This window comes from Prinia subflava, chromosome 5, assembly GCF_021018805.1.
Source record: "Prinia subflava isolate CZ2003 ecotype Zambia chromosome 5, Cam_Psub_1.2, whole genome shotgun sequence".
Taxonomy (NCBI): domain Eukaryota; kingdom Metazoa; phylum Chordata; class Aves; order Passeriformes; family Cisticolidae; genus Prinia; species Prinia subflava.
In genome coordinates, this window is record NC_086251.1 from 4,013,774 (window position 1) to 4,025,881 (window position 12,108).

Here is a 12,108-nt window from a genome sequence, read left to right on the forward strand (position 1 = left end):
CTCATATTGGTTTAATCGCTTAACTTTTGGTCCGCATTCGATGCTGTCGGTGCACCTACGGGTAAAGGGAGAACGAGAGGAGGAGTGCGCGCGTGTGTGTGAGCGAGGTGGAGACGGCGTGCGGAGTCGGGGGGGCGAGGGAGAGGGAGCGCGCCTGTGTGCGCCGGCGAGCGAGGGGCGGCGGAGCGCCGCAGGCACCCCGGGGCTCCCGGCAGCGCCCAGCGAGGCGCGCTCGCAAACTCCGCTCGGCCCGGCGGGGCTCGGCGGCGGGGGAGGGCGGGGAGGGGACGGGGCTCTCCGGGCCGCTCCTTTCGAGGCAGCGCGGCTCTGCGCGTCCCCGGCCGCAGCGCGGGCGGGGCGGGGTGCGCCCGCCGCCCTGGGCACACGCTGCCAAGTCCCGGAGCCGCCGGCAGAGCCCGCGGGCGGCGGGAGCGCGGCGTGTCCGCTGCCCCCGCCCCGCTCCCTCCCGGCTCCGCTCCCCGGGCGCTTCAACCCTTCAGCACCGCGGCCAGCGCCGAGCCCGCTGCCCCCGCACCGCTCCTCCCGCAGCGTCCGCCGCTCCTGCAGCTCCTGCAGCTCCCGCACCTCCTGCCCGCGCACCGCTCCTTCCGCACCACTCCTGCTCCCGCACCGGTCCTCCCGCTGCTCCCGCCTCTCCCGCTTCTGTAGCTCCCGCACCGCTCCTCCCGCCGCTCCCGCTCCTGCCGCTCCCGCCCCGCGCCTTCCGCCGCTGCCGGCACAGCGCGGCCTTCCCGCAAAACCGGGCACAGCCGCAGTAATGCTATTAGGCTATAAATGTGCTATATATATATATATATATATATATATACATTTACAGCAATAATGCTGTAATGCTATAAACAGGTAGCACCCATTCCGAAGGTAGATTTGCCTCCATGTCCGCGTTTCCTCACACAGCTTATTTTAGGTCATGTTAGGAATACATCAGTGACTGCTTTCTCTAAAGCTTTTAATGCTTTCCATGTCTTTTTTGGCCTCCGTTTTCATGCCTCTGAGTAGGCCACTGTAACACTCAGCCCTGATTTGCGGTATTTACAGCGCTGGAATGAACTGAGTGTATTCTGGACAGAATTATTTTTCCTTTCAGAATCTAATAATAATAATAATAAACTTTTATCTCTTTGAAGAAGATTGAAGATGGAAAAAACGGTATTTTTGTCCAAGTTATAGCCATTATATTTCTCTTAGATTTCTTTTTAATCTTAAAGTTTCTGTAATGTGCTAATTAAATATATATATATAACTTCTTTTTTAAACACGTCCTTCTAATATTATTAAGCTGCTTTGCTTGCCCAGTTGGTAACTGAATGCAAACTGTATTTTCAAAAGATGATTCCCTGATGAAAACATATGTTGTAGTTGCAATATCCTAAAAGAACTGCTCTTTGCATTTATAGAAATATTTCTTTCAAATGTTGCCCTCTGCTGGAGGGTTAGTGAAATTTTACAGCGCCAAAGCACACTTATACAAGACCAATTATATTCATATTGAAATTCCCATGATGACTGATCCGTGTAGAATTTCAGCATTTCCTTTCAAAACTGTAGAAGAACTCCAAAGCCCTGGAGTAGAAAACAGATGATAAATAAACCATATGTAACTGAAACGTTGCTAATCAGCATCAGCATCACGGCGCCGATCTCTCCGTGCTTTGCAGCAGTGTCAGCCCCATGGCGAAGCCGAGGCCGAGAGGGTTTTCCCTTTTCGGGGAAAAGCTGCACAGTTACATAAGCACGTCTGCCCGGAGTGCCACTGCAGATGCTCAGAGGAAATCCACGTTAACAGATCTGCCTCAGAGGCAGCAGGAGCACAGCATTGGTTTGCAGGGATGCATTAAATGGGACTGGATCCTGTAATTTGAGCCTTTCAGAAGGTCTGAGCCCTTTTCTGAGCTGGAATCTGAGGCTGTAAAGCCTGCTGGCCAAGGGGGCTTTGTTTATTTGAGCTCTGGTCCTTTCTATAGAAAGCTCAGCACTGGCATGGCTTTGGCGCTACGGCTACAAATTAGCAGCAATAATCATTAGCAAAATAATAGAATTTAATGAATAAATGATGATTGATTTGGGAAAGATAAATAATTTATCATATCACACCAAAATGTAGAAGGAAAGTCCAGATGGTACATTCCTGGCTGTTTCTCTTAGCAGAGGAGAATTAGATAGTCCTTAATTGCATGAAATGTGCAAACCAGCAAGCAGTCCTGGTACAGTACAGTCCTAGAGTGACTGGGCTCTGCTGCTGGAGCTATCTGAAATAGCAATTTGATGTCTCAGATACTACTGAGTCACGTCCTGATCGAGCTCAGCTGGTTTGGCTTCACATGAGAGCAGCGGACAGCTAATCTCATGAGTTCTACACAATTTGTACAGTCTTGTCAGCTTTTGAAACATAGCATATTTAGCATCTAGCCTTGGTAGAATAAACATTGATCAGAATTGTTCCTGGTAATTATTTTTGTACTGAACAGCTGTCACAGACAGACCACTCACAAGAGTGCATCCCAACTTCAGTGAAATCACCATGAGCTCTTTGTACCGGTAAAGGGAAATGCAGAATGCTCCAGCCCAAACAATCACTGCTAAATGGTCACATCTTGACCAGGAGGAAAGTAATGTAGCCAAAAGCTGCTCAGTAAAAGCTGCGCCTCTGAAATGGCTGTAACAGTATCTGAGGGATGATGGGGTGTAATCCAAGATGCTGCAGATGCCTGTGTTTTTCTCATGGAACAGAAGACTAATTGTTTCATCCTGAAATCTTGCAATTGAATACAGTTTTCCTCATGTCATTGAGCTTTCTTTAACTCTTGCTCATGTGAAGGTTAAAGGATTGATCTTAACCTACCCTTCTATTTCTATAAATAGTTTATTTTTACATATTTCAAACTGAGTTATTTCAAGTATTTAATCTCTTTCAGAGGTGAAGAACTACAGATGTGGTTCTTAGCTCATTTTTTGATTATTGCTATGTATCTAATCTCAAACTTTCTACAATGACCCTCAGAATAGTGTCTGAATATCGTATAACTCTTTTAGAGAAGTTCAAAGTCAATACACCAATATAAATCCCTTCTCTCTAAGTTTTAGTCTTTCTGGAGAAAACTACAAGGTAAGCTAAAATTTTCATCATGGTACATACCAGTGATTTAAAAATAGTAATTATTTAAATTCTATTTTTGACCTTATCTTTGCTGCTGATTCACTGCAAAACGATTTTTCTCTTTCCCAAGTGTCATGCAGGCAGAATTTATAGATGAACCCATATTTTATGATCCATTTTGAAAAATAAGCTTATATGTGTTACTTTAACTTCACATGATCATACATACAAAGTCTAAGACATTTTGTTATTCTTGTTTACCAAAAGGGTGACAAAACACTGCTCTCAATAATACAGTGTCATCTCCAGGAAAAAAAAAAAAAAGTGCTTAAAATCTTAGCTATGCCATCAAACCCCTGTGTGTAATACAGACTTCTGGGACTGAAGACAGCATAAACATGCCTCAAAATTATGAATTATGATCTAATTATTACTCCTGTCTATAGTAGCTGTCCATTAAATCCAGTGGAATCTGATGTCACCTGAAGAACAAAGCAAATTTTTACCTTCTTCGGGACTATGGAACTGCAAAATCACACAGCAATGCCCAAGTAACCACCATGCTTGCCAGGCCATCAGAAAGAAGGTTTTCTGGAAGAAGCAACAGCTTTTCAAACTCTTTTTTCAGTAAACTGCTTAATTAGAAAAATTCAATCATTGGAAGAAAATATTGAAATAAAATCTTGTGCCAAACCTTGACTTAAGGGGCAGAAAAATGTGACAAAAAGATTGATTCACACCAGGGATTTTCTCATTCTCCCTGAAAATTTGCAATGATCACTTCCTGAACCACTTGGGTGGGCTTTTGTCTTATTCTCCAGAGTCATGATGATCCACTGCTGGACAAGTCTCTGGCAAGACTGCACAATTCATCCCTGAGGATTTTGATGCAGTGTCTATGTGTTGACACTTTAAAGATGTGTCTGTGCTGAATTCTGCATGCCAAGCTGTAAAGATTCCTGAATCCAAGTTAAAACCATGTGAAGTTGGGCTGACAACCCTTTACAGAAAATTTTGCCTTTTGGAGGCCTCTCCATGGGGATCTCAGCCTCTGTTGCATGGAATGGGCTGTGCCTGTGGCTGCAGACCCAGCCTGTGAGCACAGTGGGGTTCCATGTCCATGCCCATCACACAGTGGTGCCAGAAGGAAGAGCTGCAGCACTCAGGGAACTTCCTTGTGTTCCTCACAATCTGTGATCTTTCCATCCTGAGTGGTACTTTAATTTCCTCAACTGTGGGCCAGATTGGGGACTTATATGCCATACAACCAACACAGAAGCAGAACCGCTGGGTCAGATCTTGGCTCTGTATTTCACAACACCACAATTACCCTTCTTATTTTGTGTCTGAAAGAGAACATGCTTGGACTGAAATGTGCTAAAGAAAGCACAAAGAATGTGTCTGGGCAGAACTCCCACATTCACGGGGTCCCTCTCAGCCAGATTGTCCATTTTGGACATAGAAATCCAGAACGTTGGGCCACGATCGCAGGACAGATAGAAAAATGTAGGAGGGAGCTGCACGCAGAGGCAAAATAAACGTGGCTGTGGACTTTGTCAAGCCAAGCTGAGCAGCTTTTCCTCTGCCTCAGCTAGGTTGGACATAGGGCAGCTCAGTGCTTGCAGAGTGGGCTACTCTTTCAGATGCCCTTATTCAGTTGCTGCAATGTTTTTGATTGCATTGCTTTGTCAGTAATCCAGGAGGCACAAGAAATGAAACATGATCGAGTGCAGGAGCTGCACACTCATTTTTCAGGGCAGCTTCTAGTTCTAAACCAAACTGGAGGCCATTTGCTCAGGGACCTTTGCACTAACATGGATGATGAAATATTCCAAAGATGTGCTGCAAACTCCAGGGTTTTGTTTTATTTGTTTGTTTGTTTTTTCATTTAGGAATGTCAAGTTTCTAAGTGTGTAAATGCTTAGTGTACATTCTAATAGTGCCCAATTATCAGATAATCCAGCTCGTGTTGAAGCTGTTTCTTCAGCCCTCTAGTGGTAAAAGGACTAGGTAAAGAACTAGAATTGCAGTCAGTTTTTATGTTCTATTGGTATTGCAGATTTCACTGTGAAAAAACCCCAAACAACCCACCAGATGATTTGCAGTTGCTATATAGGACTACGCCATAGCTGGGAATTTTCCTGTTATGTTACAAAAAGATTAATTCATTTGCTCCATCCTCCCTTTCCTGTCTAAAATCTGGCTGATTTTTAGTATTAGCAGACAGATTGTTAAAAAAACCCCAACAAACCAGTAAAAATCCATCCAACGGCCAATGACTTTTAGAGCAGGAAAGCAATGATATTACTTTTAATTTATTTCCTGGTGTATCTGTGGAGAAATTTAACAGCACTGAATACATTTATCCTAAAAGTAAATGGAGACGCTCCTATTCTTCCCACATTTTACAGGAACATCTGTTCCTCTGAATTCCAGCACTGCTCTGTGAGTTACACGCAGAGGCTCCCGGAGGACTGGGAGCCATCTGTTGTGGCACACAGCAGAGATGCACCCACCTCTGGGGCTCAGGCACAGGAGCGGCGCTCTCAGTGCCCAGCACAGCCTGCAACACTTGGTGAGTGGGATGCCAGCACCAGAACAAAATTCAGCCAAGGATTTGTGAGTGCAGCACATTATCCTGTCTTCTATTGCTGTGGTGATTAGTGGTTAATATCATTAATCTGCCATTACATTATTGTTCCAGGGTGGCCATCACTGGATTGTTTAACAGCTGAGAAAAGGCTCTGATGCAGGAGTCAGTTTGGCCTCAGTGACAGGCAGGGCGCTTCTCACTGCATGAGGAACCTTCTGAGAAGTGTAGACATTGAAGACTCTATCATTGAAGACTTTTTTTTTAATTGCAAGAATTAGAAAATCAGAAGTAGATTTTATAAGGCTGCAGTAGTTCTTTATTTTCTCTTGATTTGTCTCGTAGCATTATTTTAAAATGTATTCAGAAAACTTTGGGGAAGAATTTGCATTGATTCAGACCACAAGTTGTACTGATCTGAAGAGGGCTGAAATCTGTTATATGCTTTCATTTGCTAGAAGAACACTTAAAGAGATACCACAAGTAACATCAGATGCATCATTTGATCACGAAATTATTTCTGCTGAGGAAAAACAGCCCAAGAAAACTCATAAGAGATATTTAGAAAATAATTGTGCTTAGTACAACAGCAAACTGACACCTGAGATGGTGGAGCAGGTTCTGGACTACCACGCTGGGTCTGAGACTGATATTACAACCTAAATTTGTCCCTCAGTTTTAATGTGTCTCAGTTTTTTGGGGCTCATTGCCCTTTAGGATAAATACTGATTTTTCAGTATACTAAATTAACAAAAAATACAGTAAATGCTGTGTAGGAAGAATGTATCTAGATTCTTTTATCTATAAAGTTTTTTCTCTAAGGAGAAAGACAAACATATGCCTGTAATTAGAATCTATATCCACAAATATAATTTACTAGTGGACACTTGCATATTTTCATGTGCTAAGCCATACCTTTTCTCTGTAGAAGGATATTGTGACAATGAGTAGAGCTCATTGTAGCAAAAAAGTAAATAAGTATGTGCTTAGTTGATGTTTGGGGTTAGTGGAGTCTATAGAAAGTAATTGTAGTGTTTACCCAAGAAAAAAATCTGAGGGAGACTTTCATTCAACCCATATTTTGTTCTTTGATTTCATTTCTTGACTGGTTGACAAGCATCACATGAATTCAAGAGTGAATGTAATTCACTTATTCTCTAGAATTTTCTTGGAATTAGCATGAAAGCATTGTCTCCCATGTGGATCCAGAACAGGAGAACATGAAATCTGTGCAGGTTTCATGTGTCGTACATTTGCATCTGCATAACACAAGGTAACAATGCCAGCATGCCTTCAAATGACCACTATTTTAATAAAACTACTCCCATCATTGTATTGATAATATAAAATCCAATATTGCTGCCTCTGTGAGCACAGAAACATGGAATCCTGCAGTCCCTAAGGCTGGAAAAGACCTGTGAGCTAGCTGAGTGCAGCTGTTGGTGAGTGCACCTGCCTCCCCGAGGCTCCCTGGCTCAGCAGCCCTGGTTTGTGCTGTCCTTGCCTCTCAGCAGGCCCTGCTCAGGAGGGTGAGAGCTCAGGGCCTGCCCTGCATGCTCTGTCTGTCACCAACATGCATTTTCTTCTGCCTTACTGTGCTGCTTTTATTTTCCTTTACAACACCGCTTTTGGTAAACTCTTTTTTTTTTTTTTTTAATTGTAGGGAACTCCTAATTCTGGCACATTTATATTTCTGCCAATTGGGACCAACATGGGTTCAAAAGTGATTATGAAAGGAAATGAGCACACACAGAAGAAAAATCAGTGTAAGTCTCATTTTGTGAGGAAACAGGACTGAACCATCAGTGCTGGATGCTGCTGACCTCACGTTTCACTAACAGCAGAAGCTGTCTTTGACATTGCTGTATCTTTTGGGGGTCAATGTGTGTGCCTCCTCTAAACCACAAGGTCTTGTCCTTTTATAAATACTTCAGAAGTGTTAAATACCTTCTTTGGAGAACATGGCCACAGGTTTGAAGGTAGAAAAGTCCAAGTGCTCTTCTTGTTGCACAGGAAAACCAAAGACCATAAAAGGTTTTAAGGGAATCAGAAGACAGAAATGCTCTTCTTGTTGATACATGGAAGACATAAGATGTTCCTTCTCCCCCAGAAATATTACAGCAGCACATAAATTAGGGTGACAAGAAAAATACTTGCTTTATTTTAGGGCACTGCTAATGACCTCAATGGTGGCTGCACTGTGTTCCACAGGGCAGGGGGGAAGATCAGGATGCCACACAGATTACTTCAGGCCACAGCACTCAACCTGCCTATTTAAAAATACCTGGGAACTCTAAATGCAACTAAAAATATCAAGTTCTTGATTCAGACACCTTTTCTAAATGCCAGCATTGACCTCAGATTTCATACGCATTTCCTTTTATAACCTGGTGTTTAAGTGTAGATATTTTACATCTATTTTTTCCCCTATTGTTTGTTATAAATAAATCATCACAGATCTGGCAGATCAAGTAACTGATTCCCCTGGAGGAAGTCTGTTGATTTTTGTGTGACTCAGCCTCTGTGTGACCAGTTCTGATGTCTTCAACTATTCCAGTGTTTCTTCTATGGGGGAGGTGAATTTTAATTACATATTTAGTGGCCTGTTTGCAAGACTTGGAAGTTGAAACAGCTCAAAAAGACTTGTGCTGAACCTTCTTCCCTCAACAGGCTCAGGGTTTCCCCTTGTCTGTCTCCTAAGCTGGTGTTTTCATCCTGAAAGCCAGGTCAAGCATTGTCCATGGTTTTCTTTCCAACAGCCCTCATCTGAACTGGTGACATCTGTGGGCCTTTACCGTGGCCCTTTACTGAATTCTGTCTGATTATACAGCTCCCTCTGTAGCCGAGTCCCTTGCTGACTCCCCCGGGCCAAGGTTTGCCGGCTGTTTCCCTTTCCTGCCCACAGACACTCTTCCAGGGGCAGTGTTCCCTGCCTGTTTCTCTCTGGAGCCGAGGAGCGCTCAGCAGCGCCCCCGGCGCTCTCCCTGCGCGCCGTGAGCAGGGATGGCCCGCAGCGCTGCCTCTGCGCGCCGTGCTGGATGAGCCGGGGATCCCACTCTGTTTGCCAAAGCCAAACACTGAAGTGCAGATTGAAAGCTCCTGTAAGACAATGCTATTTATTCTGTTTGAGTGCTACAGAAACTGCTCAATCTGATAGAAAAATAACAGCTGCAAAGAGGAAAGAGACAAATGCCAAAGTCTCTGCTTGGACTCTATTCCTACCTAGCAGAGCAAGAGGCATTTCTCTGCACAATATTCAGAAAGGAATGCAGGATTTGCCCATCCGTATGGAACTAATTTAAATGTGCCCATGGCATCCTACCAGCTGACAAAGACTCCGTACCATTTTCACATCCTCTGTGCTCTCCTTTCACAAGTAATGCCAGTTTCTCAAAGAATTCTTACCATTTGTTAGTTCTGAGGCCCTGTTGAGGAATTTCTTAGATATTAAGCCTGCTTAATCCCTGAAAAATGTCCCTCATGCTACAGCCAAGCAAAGACCAAGACTGAGATATGAATAAATATGTAAGAAAAGGGAGCTTGCAAGCACAGTTGTGTTGCTATTTGCCAGATGTCCAGAGCTCACACCCTGGGGGATGCAGCCAGGTAATTAATGTCTGCAACACCTAAGTTATTACATTTAATGGTTTGTTTTCTTGTTCTCTCACTTAATATTTTCCTGTGTTTCCACACTGTATGTCTTTGTACATAATTCCAATAAAATCACTGTTGCTATTTTCAGAACAAAGGACCTAAATTTTTTTACAGTGATCTGAGTGGTTCTTTGTACACATCATTTTTTCCCTCCTTATTATGACAGACTGACTTTTAGGTACCACTTTTCCCTAGTTTTGTTTGGATGTGTCTAGTAATTGGTCTGAGACTGCCAATGCATCCACAGTTCACATCTACCATGATGTTATACATTCTCCCTTTTTTTGTGGGTAAGTTCTGGCTTCTGAAGTGCTGAACACATCAGAAGAATTACAAAAGCTAGATTTAGTGCCTTTACAACAACAGGCTTTATATTTTTGGCTTTCTGTTAGGAATAATCATATAATAATCAAAGTTCTGAAAATAAACACATGTCCCCAAACCCAGTGGCTGGAAAGCAAGTAGTCCCTAAAAATCTCCTCTGTTAGTCATGTCCTCTTCCCTTCCAAATTCTTTTTTACTAAGAGGCCTCAGTGGCTCATGGAAACCCCTGTCCCTGGAGGAATCTTACCTTGAACAGCAATCTCCACTGAATCCATGTGTTTCATCAGTCTCGTGTACCTGAGTCACCCCCAGTGCATTGAGATGTTCTTCTGCTTTCACAGACAGATTTCCCTGGCATGGTGCCCATTTCTTTCCGTTTATGACAAGAATATTAATCACTGTCTCATCAGGGTGTGCTCCTGTTACAGGTTGACACAGTTTAGTTTTTAGTTAAAGTAGAAACAATTTCCTGGCAGGATCCTGGAATGTGTTGAGATATTCAGAGGCCCATCAGAGTCCATTTTTAAATACTGACATATTGTTGGAGCATTGAAGAAGGTAGATGCGGCTTTGAAGAATCCCCATATAAAATTCTGAGGGAGGGCAAGTCTTCCTCCCCTTTGCTCCCGGCCACTGGCACAGGTCACACCGAGCCGGGCAGTTCCCTCAGGAGAGAACTTCCCCTCAGGGCAGCCGCCTCAGGGCCGGGCCGCGCCTCAGGAGCCCGCCGAGCCGGGAGGGAGCGGCAGAGCCGGGTCCTGCGAACACCTCCGGGCCCTCAGAGCACCCCCGGGCCCCGCCAGGCCGAGCCCCCCCGATCGCCACCGAGGGTGGGAAAGGAGCGCTCCCTTCCCCTCCTCCGGTGACCGCCGGGCTGAGGGAGGGGGGGACAAAGCACAGCCCCTCAGAGCGGCTGAGCACACCGAGCATCGCAGAGCGGCACACTGAGCCCCTCCTCGGCAAGATGGAACTTTCACAACTCCAGCCCTTCCCTCAGAGAGAGAGACAGAGTGATCTGGCCACATCTGAAAATAATTGTCTGCTGAAATAGGGGGAGACAGAATTTCAGCTGAAGAATAATACACAGGCTTACCTGCAGCATTCCTGTTTGCTGGCACTAGGAATGGGCTGCTGGCAGCAGACATTTATTTGAGATAACCTGACAGCAGAACTGGCCCTTGTGAAGAGGGGACATGGCAGGGAACCCAGCCTTCCTGTCAGCTTACCCTGCTGACACTTTCCGTCTGCACTGCTTTCATTCCTTCTCGAAGAACCTGTTAAAAGAGCCATTGAGCACGCAGTGCCAGAACATTCCAGCACCACTGGTGTTCCATTTCACCGAGCACGGGAGATGCAAGGATCTAGGAACCACCTGAGCTTTTCTACCTTTGCAACTTGCCATTGCTGAGGGTGCTGTGGGCCAGACAGCCCCACAACATCAGGTGTTTCCAACTCACAGTGCCTAAGGAAGGGCCAGCAGAACAAGGCTCCTTTATTTACTGCCCCCTGATGACAGAGCAAGTAGTGTGGCCTCTGCATCAGTTCCAAAACTGAAATGCTCAACAGTGTTGGAGGCTTCCAACACCCAAGGGCCAAGCAAGGTCCCTCAGTCACTTAAACACAAATGTTTCTGACAAGCTAACAGCACTGCTTTGGTGGGGAGTTAGAAAGAATAATTCAAAACCCCCCCACCCTTATCAAATAGCTCAGACTGACTCATTTCTGGCTGAGAAAGCATAGTCACTAATTATTGCAGGGGAATGTGCGTATGCACCTTCCAAAAATTGATATGGCTGCTGAATTTCACATCCTACTCATCATCTCCCAGCAGATTTCTCAGTACTTGCTTAAAAAAACCCTTCCTGAGTTGCATCTGAATGATGTAAGTGTTGTGTTCAGACCACTGATCATTTAAAACCAGAATGAGATTTAATTTAGCTCCTTTTAAGGAACTTTACTCCTTTTTAAAGACGCCAAGGCAAGCGCTGTTGTGACGACCCTTAACAAGGCAGACAGACAAGAAAAAGTAGCTGTGGCTCAATGAGGTTACACAGTAATTCAAAGAGTGTGGCAATAATTTTGTTACTCTTCAGATGGTAATGATCATCCTTCTTCCCCCCTCACTTTTTTCCCTCTGTTTAGGGAAGGGAGGTTTTTAAACCAGTGCTGTGTGAGGGCTCCCTGCACCCTCTCTGGATACCATCTCCTGCCACACCAGACATGAGGACCCCTCACCCCTCCCCTGTGTCTCCAGTGTGGCCTAAACATTTGAGACAGTATTTCCAGAAACACTTTCTTTACTAATTTTGAACATTTGAGGAATATTAGACAAGATTTTGTTTCAGAGCCTACACATCTCAAACAAATTGCAGCCTTCACATGCTGGCATATTGTTTCTCCCACATCTTGCTGTTCTTTCCCA